This window comes from Rhododendron vialii, chromosome 9a, assembly GCF_030253575.1.
Source record: "Rhododendron vialii isolate Sample 1 chromosome 9a, ASM3025357v1".
Taxonomy (NCBI): domain Eukaryota; kingdom Viridiplantae; phylum Streptophyta; class Magnoliopsida; order Ericales; family Ericaceae; genus Rhododendron; species Rhododendron vialii.
The window spans coordinates 31021278-31030594 of record NC_080565.1 but is presented as its reverse complement, the minus strand read 5'-3'; the positions used below and the strand labels follow the sequence as shown (position 1 = coordinate 31030594).

The 9317-nt window shown below is 40.7% G+C and overlaps 1 pseudogene; it reads left to right on the top strand.

Annotated features, from left to right (window-relative positions):
* Positions 1 to 5099: 5099 nt before the first annotated feature.
* Positions 5100 to 9317, top strand: LOC131301071 (acyltransferase GLAUCE-like; annotated as a pseudogene).

Sequence of the window (9317 nt, the reverse complement as noted above, 5' to 3'; positions counted from 1 at the left end):
TTTCTACGAGTGGAATCGGAAAAGTAGAAAATTTTGATTAGAACTCATAATTTTTTTCAAAAAGACAAGAATAAGTAAAAAAAATTACTTATTTTTGTCTTTATTAAAAAAATTATGAGTTTAGATCAAAAAATTTTACTTTTTCGATTCCTCTCGTCGAGACGAATCAATAAGTCACAAAAGTTTGACGCAAAACAAACAAATGCAAAAAAAATTTGAATAAAAACAAAAAAATAAGTCACTCAACTTTTTAATCTAAACCTATTATTGGTTTGACGCATCATTACTGAGGTTTCTTTGATCTCTCTCTCTCACTCTCAGGAGAAGATTTTCAGTGCTGAGCGGATACCACGTAGTGTTCGCTTAGTACATTTAGGCCGTCCATTTCAGTTTTAGATGGCTTGAATTTGAAGAGAAAGAGAGAGTGTTTCAATTTGAGCCATTAGTCCGGATGTGTTGCTCGGGCACCCAAAAATTTCTCCTCTCTCTCTCACACACACTGAGAAGAAATTTTTCAGTGCCAAGCGGGTACCATGTGGTGTCCGCTCGGTGTATCCGGGTCATCCATTTCAGTTTTGGATGGCTCGAATTTGGAGAGAGAAAGAGGAGAGAGTGTGTGGGGGTGAGAGGAGAGAGAGTGTTTCAATCTAGACCGTTTAATACATTTTTGGATGGCTCGAATGTGCCCGCTTGGACAGCACATCAACTGGGTGACGTGGTACCTACAGGACGCTGAAAATTTTCTCCACACTAAGAGCTTTGATAATCACGGTTCTCACTTTTCAGCTACTTGTTCGGCGAATCGCAATAGCAATAAAAATCGAAATGGCAATCAGGAACGAAATGTCTGAACTTTAGAATTAATTTATGAGAGATGCTACGTACATTACCATCCATCCACTACACCATCCACTATATTTTTTGTAGAGCTCATTTCGGATCCCAAAATAATACAGAAAAATGTCCATAAATTTTAGAATAATATTTTATGGGGCTCTGTAAAAAATCAGTTCCAACGAATATCGGTAAGTATTATTTCTTGATTTGTAGGGACGAAACTGCTCAACTGTACAGTTTTGCCTCTACGAATCAAAAAATAATACTTACCGATATTTGTTGGAGCCGATTTTTTACAGGGCCCCATAATATATTATTTTAAAATTTATGAACATTTTTTTGTATTTTTTTGAAACCCGAGGTGGACCCTACAAAAATGAAGTGAATGATGTAGTGGTTGGAGGTAGTGTACCTAGACTTATTGTTAATTTATCTCAACTTTCGAGCTTCCTATTATATACACCGGCTGTATGAACATTCTTTTCCTCCGAATCAATTAGATTGTGTCACATGTCGAAACAGTAGTCTCAATTTAATCTCTTTTTTTTCTCAAATTCACCGCCGGTGCAAAAAATTTAATCTCGTTACAAAGATTAAAATGTCAAATAAATAGATGTATACCCATAAGGACTACAAGTCGAGGCCGGACAAATTTGAAATGGTTGGGCCACCCTCACCCCTATCCACAAGGATCGAGTTCGAGTTAGATTATCGCCTTTGGAAAAAGAATTAACCCTTCGGACCCTCCTCTTTCTCGACACATAATAGGTCACCCCTTATGCTGTCGGGCCAAACGTCTCTCGGTTTTTTGACGCATTTTTGGAACTAGTACAATTTTATATGTTTTGTCTCTGTCATGCTATGTGGTTGCTGGCATGTGAGAGCTAGCTATGAGAAGCTATGGAAAATCAACTACATTATTAAAAGTGGGAGCACCTCTTCTTCGAGTCGGGTGATCATCACGTGCAAAGCAGATCCACATAATGTGGACGGGGATGTGTATAGATGGGAGGCAGACACGTAGTCGGAATGTTAGCTACACACTTTTGGTGGCCCACCAAGTCATTCATTCTTTCGTTCGTTTATTCATTCTGTATGCAGGATAGCAACACATCCTCATAGAGTTCACGACTTAACAGGCTATTCATTTTGCGTTCAAATAAGGCAAAAGATTTCATCACAATAAACAGGAATGAATCAAAACTATCAAATCCGTGACACAAGTTACTGCAAAAAGCACACCAAGTTGACAGGCTCAAAGACCTGCTCTGCCGAAGCAGACATATGTCTGCATAGAGTCCGTCAACGACTTAGTAGTAGAGGATACTAATAGAACCCTAACTCAATCCATGGACGGGTAGCAGATGAAATCATCAATTGGAAACAAAAACCCAAGCTAGCATGCCAGCCAGCTCTCGAGAGAAAAAACAGCGCCAACAGAACGCCGGGGCGTCTTTGCTGTCACGAGCATGGATGCCACTCCAGGTCAAGCTCACGATGTCACGACAGGCTCCGGCGTGTGGGAAGGCACGACAACCCACGCAGCCACGGGTTTCTAGCTACTTTCGATAACCAAACCACACAACCATAACAAGAGAACTTATTCGCCCACCATCACCATCCATTGGATCTAGGAAAACTAGACCGGTACAGTAGCCAGACTGGGAAAACTAGCCGGAGGAAAATTGAGCAAATTAAACCAGAAAAGAAAAACGAAACCCTAACCCAACCTCATCTTTATTACCTCACCACCGGTCTCAATCTACCAGATTTGGAAAGCCAAGGAGGAGACGGACCAAATCAGGTACACCCACCAACGACTGACGACCCGATTGCCGCTCAACAACACTTGAACAACACCAAAACGGAACTGATATAAACCTAGTAGAGGAGAAGGAAATAGAGGACCAGGAGGAGGAGGGCAGAGAAGGGTTGAGGAGGAGGAGGCGGCCCCCTCCCCCAAAGGAAACCCTAGCTGCAGCGAAAGTCTAGAGAGATGGGGGAGCGAGTGATTATCAATTCAGTTCAACGATTGTCCTCCTGTGCGTCCTTGGTTCCATAGCTATAATTTAACCAATATCACAATCTTGGACCGGAGGTGGGCAAATTACACATGCATTCTCCGGCGAGAAAAATTAAGACGTCGTGGGTACACCCGCGGATTTTTGGCACATATCGATTTATGTCTGTTTTTCTGTCTGCTTAACCGCTCGTACCTGACCTAGAACGCAGTGGCGGTTCCAAAAATTGGAACACTTGTTGAAAATTTATCCTTATTAGAAGTTTTGTGTATATATATATATAGACACACACTCGCTTTGTAACCAACAATGCATACACCAAATTTTTACAACTAAAACAAAAGCAAGTTTTGTTTGCATGTGTTCACCGGCACTAGGGGTGAACATGGTCCGGATTGGTTCGATTTTATAGTAAATCAAGAAGCAAATCAATACTTACGGATTATGAATTTGAAGAACCAAACCAACCCATAAAAACCATAGAACCAAACCAATCCAAACCATGAAAATACGGCTTGGCTTCGGTTTTAAACCACGGTTTGCATATATAAAAATTTAAGGTAATTAGTTTTGGTAGTGAAGGAATTCTAGGAATAGAAATTGGAATTGGAATTGGTTTTCATGTATAGAAATTTAGGAATTGGGCAGTGGAAATTAATTAATCTGGTGATCCATATGCATTTTGTGTATAATAAATTAATAATCATAGGAAATTAGGTTTTGGTTTGATATATGGAAATTTAGTCTAAATTATCTTGGTAGGAAAGAAAAACTAAATATTGCGGTGGATAATACGATCAATAAAATTAGGAAAATAGTTTACTAAGGCTCCCCTATTTATTTGGTGAATCATAATTAAATTATATATGTATTATGTGGTTCGGATCGCTTTGAAATCATAATCGTGAACGTAAATTCACAAACCAAATCATATAACTCGGTTTCTAATTTTTTAAAACCATGACCAAACCATACTACTAAAAAACCGAATTTTGTTCGGATTAATTTGAACCTAATCAATTTGACGGATTTTTTGCTCACCTCTAACCCGCACACCATCTGCCACTGCCTCTATGACTGATTTAAGTGCTCCAATTTTTTTGTCAATTTAACTGCACCCAACTTTTGCTCCATATTGCTACGTTCTGTCGAAGCAGTTACGTGTTCTCTTAACGCTATTAAAAAACATTGGATGTGAGAGGTGACGTAGGATAAGATTATGAAAGATTTAGATTTTGAGGGTTGTTCGGCTAAATAAGTCACTTGGCTTATTTGTTTTGTCTTTATTTAAATTTTTTTCGCATTTGTTAGTTTTTCGTTAATTTTTTGGAGATTATTGCTTCGTCATAACTAAAGGAATCTAAAAAGTAAAAAATTACGATCGAAACTTAATTTTTTTGAATAAAGACAAAAATAAGCCAATAAGCCAATTTTTTCGTCTTTATTCAAAAAAAATTGAATTTCGATCGTAATTTTTTACTTTTTAGATTCCTCTTGTCATAAAGAAACAATAACCTCCAAAAACTTGACAAAAAACTAACAAATGCGAAAAAAATTGAATAAGGATAAAAAAAATAAGCCAAGTGACTTATTTAGCCAAACGGCCCCAAGTGAGTAGGAATTTTCTTTTTAGCTTTAGAAATATCATGTTTCTTTATTTGAGTTAATTCTATTTTCTTATTTTTTTTAGGAATAATCCTTGGTCTGATTTTATCTAGGAATTTTTCTTTCTTTAATGTCACTTGTTTTAGCATGAATTTATTACCATTTTAGGTAGAGCTCTTAATTTTGTTATTTCTTCTCTTCTTTGTAATTTTTTGACTAGCAAGAAATTGTCTTACTGGATTCTTACTTAAAATATGATTTCTCTACTTATAAATAGGTTCGTAAGCCTAAGGGGCAAATTTTTTTTTTTTTTCCAAACTTTTCGTCAATAATATTCTCTGAGTTTATCTCTTCCCTTGTAGATCTAAGAACTGCTCGTATATTCAAGTGCTTATTCGTTTGGATTAGTATGCAAAACTAATCTCTTCGTGAATAGTGAATACTGCTGAGTCAAGAGGACAATCCCTACTCTCTTTTTTGTTTTTTGTTTTTTGGGGTAATTGAGGACAAGCCTTAGGTAGAAACGAACAGCTGTAAAGCAGTCATTTTCCATGGCGTTCTTATCCCTACGATTAACCTAATTCCACATGCTATATATAAATACACCAGACCCCCAAACCCCATGCCATAACCATATCACCAAACCCAAACGTACCCCCCAGTCCTACTTACCCAAGAATATGGGAACCCTGTACCAGTCACAAGATCCCCCTAGAGACCTCAAGGTCACACTCCGAGAAACATGCCTTGTCTTCCCGTCCGAACCAACCGAGAGGAAATCCCTGTACCTGTCCAACATCGACCAGGTCCTGAACTTCGACGTCCAGACGGTCCATTTCTTCCGCGCCCACGCGGACTACCCGCCCGACGCAGCGACGGAGAGGATAAGGAGCGGGCTGGGCAGGGTGCTGGCGGTGTACGACTTCCTGGCGGGGAGGCTGAGGCCGAGTAACGGCGGAGGCGGAGAGGGGAGCGAGCGGCTGGTGATCGACTGCGACGGGAGTGGGGTTGGGTTTGTGGTGGCGTCCAGTGAGTATTCGTTGGACGAGATCGGCGATTTGGTTTATCCTAACCCGGCTTTCCGGCAGCTTATTGTGCCAGGCAGTGGTTTGGATGAATTGGGAACAGATGGGAATCTGCCACTCTGCGTTGTCCAGGTAAAAATACTCCTACTTTACATTCGTTGCCATGCACTTTTTTTTTTTTTTTAAAGCAGCATGCATGCATTTTTGTGTGATGAAATCGGCTTTCTCATCGGTCCTCCCCATGTGGGAGGTCAAAGTTCGAGCTCCGTTGTAGGCATTTGGAGGTTCAAAGTTATGAATAACCTTTGAACTTCTTGTGAACTAAGTTACCAACTCCCTGCTAACCATTAATTGCTCTGAAGAAATGTCGACGATCAAAATACGCGATTAACGCTTGTGAATCCAACTTGTCTACACTCCATTTTCGTAGTTGTCCAAAGAAGTATTCTTAATGGTCCGAATTTGATCATATATATAGATTCTTACCAAGAATAAAAATCTCTTACCTACTAAGAATACTTACCAGTGTGCATCTTTCACAAACCCGGAATAATTGGTTGTCGAGATGAATGGCCTAGATGCGACTGCTTCATGTCATTTAAACTCATATTGCAGTGCAACCAAGTACTTTTGTAATGGGTGACTTAGCCAAAAATTTCTCATATTTATATTTTTTGAGCTTAAAGACAAGCACCTTTTGCAATCAAACATAAGGACAAATGTGCCATATGAAAGTGTCTAAAACTCTAGGATACCTTATATATGAAGGTGCCTAAAACCTTAGGGTACTTTATGAAAGTACCTAAACTTTTAAAACTCTATAATAGGAAAATTGACCCTAAAACCCTATGAAAGTGCTTAAACATATTTTGTCCTCATGGCTAAAAAATTCAAAAAGTTGAAGAACCTCCACCGAAAACTATATTGTTGGTGTCCTTCTCGTAAATGAAAACTATTTTACCAACCTTGTGGCTAATTTTTCCTTAATAAATAATAATGTTCTTCTTTTTTTTGTTTTCCCGCAACATAATGGCAAGAAAAATGGATGACCTACACAAAAAATTTGTGAATGAAATCCGTGGAGGTCCCGGACCGCAACTACAAGTAGTTTGATATTAAATTATTAATAATGAGATTGTTACACTTCACGTGTTTTTCAGTTTATTTTTTGGGCCGGGCAACCCATAGACACTGAGGCCTCCACGAATTATCCCGCTAAAAATATCATGTAGGGTAAGAGCATTGCTGGCACGAATATTTTCACATTGTTGCCGAAAGAACCCGATCCGTAGACAAATATTCAAACGAGTGTACAAATATACGTTTAGAAATTACAATTGACTTTTTCACCGCATGTTGTGATCACCAATTTTTTCTATTTGATTAATGTTACTACTCTTTTTGATTTGAATACAATGGGGAAGTAGATCACGTAATTAATTTGGGGAAAATCTTCGTGGACGTTGAAATTATGTCTTTGTTCTTAGGAATTATTTTAATTTAAGAAGCGCACCATTAATCATAATTAATAATGTTTTCTTTTTGGAATATATAATGGCAAGAAAAACGGATTACCTAAAAAAAAAAAGTGAATGAAATGTCACGGAGCAGAAGTAGATGGAAATCAATAATGAGATTGTTACACTTCACGTGGTTTTCACATTATTTTTCAAGGCAAACATATACCTACAAAGAGTTTGGACACTCCAAGTGGGTCCAGAGGAAAAAAAAAAAACTATTAGTTGTTTCGGGCACCGTTACGTGATGTCAAATATTCTTCACTAGTAGACATTTACGTGATCCAAACAATTAAGTTTCGGTAACACATATCCCTCATGATTATTTGTTGTAATTGGTATCTACGACCTCTCCCCAGATATTACTCCATTCGTTCTATTTTGCTGTGTCTGTTTCCTTTTTGACACCTCACAAAAAATTATTCATATCTCACAATTTATAATATTTTTGTTATGATTTCAAAAATATTATTTAAAAAAATTAATTGAGATCTATCAAATAAGATCCATATTGAATATATAAAATATTATAAATTAAGAGATATAGACAATTTTTTTAAACGTCCAAAAAAAAAACATACATAACAAAGTGGGACGGATGAAGTTGTTAAGAAAAAACATGACCGCCCCCATATGACGCTTTTTTCCATGGGGAGTGGAGGTGGGTTGTTGCGGGTCTCAAGATCAAAACTCCATTACGTGGTATCAGCTCCTTTAAGGTCAGCCCATGTAGGGTTTGGCTTTGTCCTGGCTTTAAGTGAGTCTCGTGTTTGATACATAGACACCAATCGGTCGTGGCGATCGTAAAATGACCCGGTCGGGCCTCTACACAAAAAAATGTTCATTTCTTGTTTCTTGCCATCACTAGGATGTAGTAAAACTTTCGAAGTGTGATTTTTTTGCCCTGTTTTTGACAGGTGACATCGTTCAAGTGTGGTGGCTTTGCAATAGGGATATCAACCAACCACGCAACATTTGATCGGCATAAGCTTTAAAATGTTCTTGGAAAACCTAGCCTCCCAGGCATTCGACGAACCCTACCTAGCCATCGCCCCGTGCAACGACCGCCATCTCCTGGCCACCCGATCCCCGCCTCGGGTCACCTTCCCCCACCCCGAGCTCCTCAAGCTCCAGATCCTGACCCCCGGCCACGACCAGACCCCTCCCCCGGTCTTCGACTGCGCCCAGGACCACGACCTTGACTTCAAAATCTTCCGCCTGACCTCCGCGGACGTTTCTCTTCTCAAAGAAAATGCGAAATCCGTCGCGGCTGCCGGTGCGACGAAAGCCAAGATCACGGGTTTCAACGTCGTGACGACCCACGTGTGGCGGTGCAAGGCCCTGTCGTCGCACGAGACGAGCCACGACCCTGACAGGTCGTCGACCGTTTTGTATGCGGTGGACATACGGCCCAGGCTGGACCCGCCGTTGCCCAAGTCGTACACCGGGAACGCGGTGCTGACTGCGTACGCGACCGCCACCTGCAGGGAGCTCGAGGAGCTGCCGCCGTCGGCGCTGGTGGAGATGGTGTCTGAAGGGGCGAGGAGGATGACAGACGAGTACGCGAGGTCCGCAATTGACTGGGGGGAGCTGTACAGGGGGTTCCCGAACGGGGAGTTCCTCGTGTCGTCGTGGTGGAGGCTAGGGTTCGCCCAGGTGAAGTACCCGTGGGGCAAGCCGAGGTACAGTTGCCCGGTCGTTTACCACAGGAAGGACATTATCTTGCTGTTCCCCGACATCGAGGACGACGATGACGATGAGCCAACTGCCGGCAGCAACGGCGGGGTGAATGTGTTGGTGGCTTTGCCTCATGAGGAGATGATTGTTTTCGAGAAACACTTCCACAAGTTCTTGGCCTGCACTATATAGATACGCAAAAATATATAGATACGAAAAAATATAAAGTCATGCATGAGCGTGTTAATACGTGTTTATGGAGAAATTTTTCAGTGCCAGGTCGGTGCCACGTGGTGCCCGCTCGGCGCATCCGGACGGTCTATTTTGGTTTTGGATGGCTCGGATTTGGAGTCGACCGTGGTGGGATATATGGGAGAAGAGAGAGGGTTTCAATCCGGGCCGTCCAAAAATATTTGGAACGGCCCGGATGGGCTGCTCGGACACCACGTGGGCTCTGCCACGTGGTACCCACCCGGTACGAAAAAATTTCTCGTGTTTATGTGTGGGTGGTATTGTTAAGTTCACGTATTTGGTTCTTTGATGCTAGCTTGTAAGTTTGTAGATAAGAGTGCCTATCAAGTATCAACAAAAAACAGAAGTTGTAAATAAGAGAGACTTGCACACAATGCATTCTA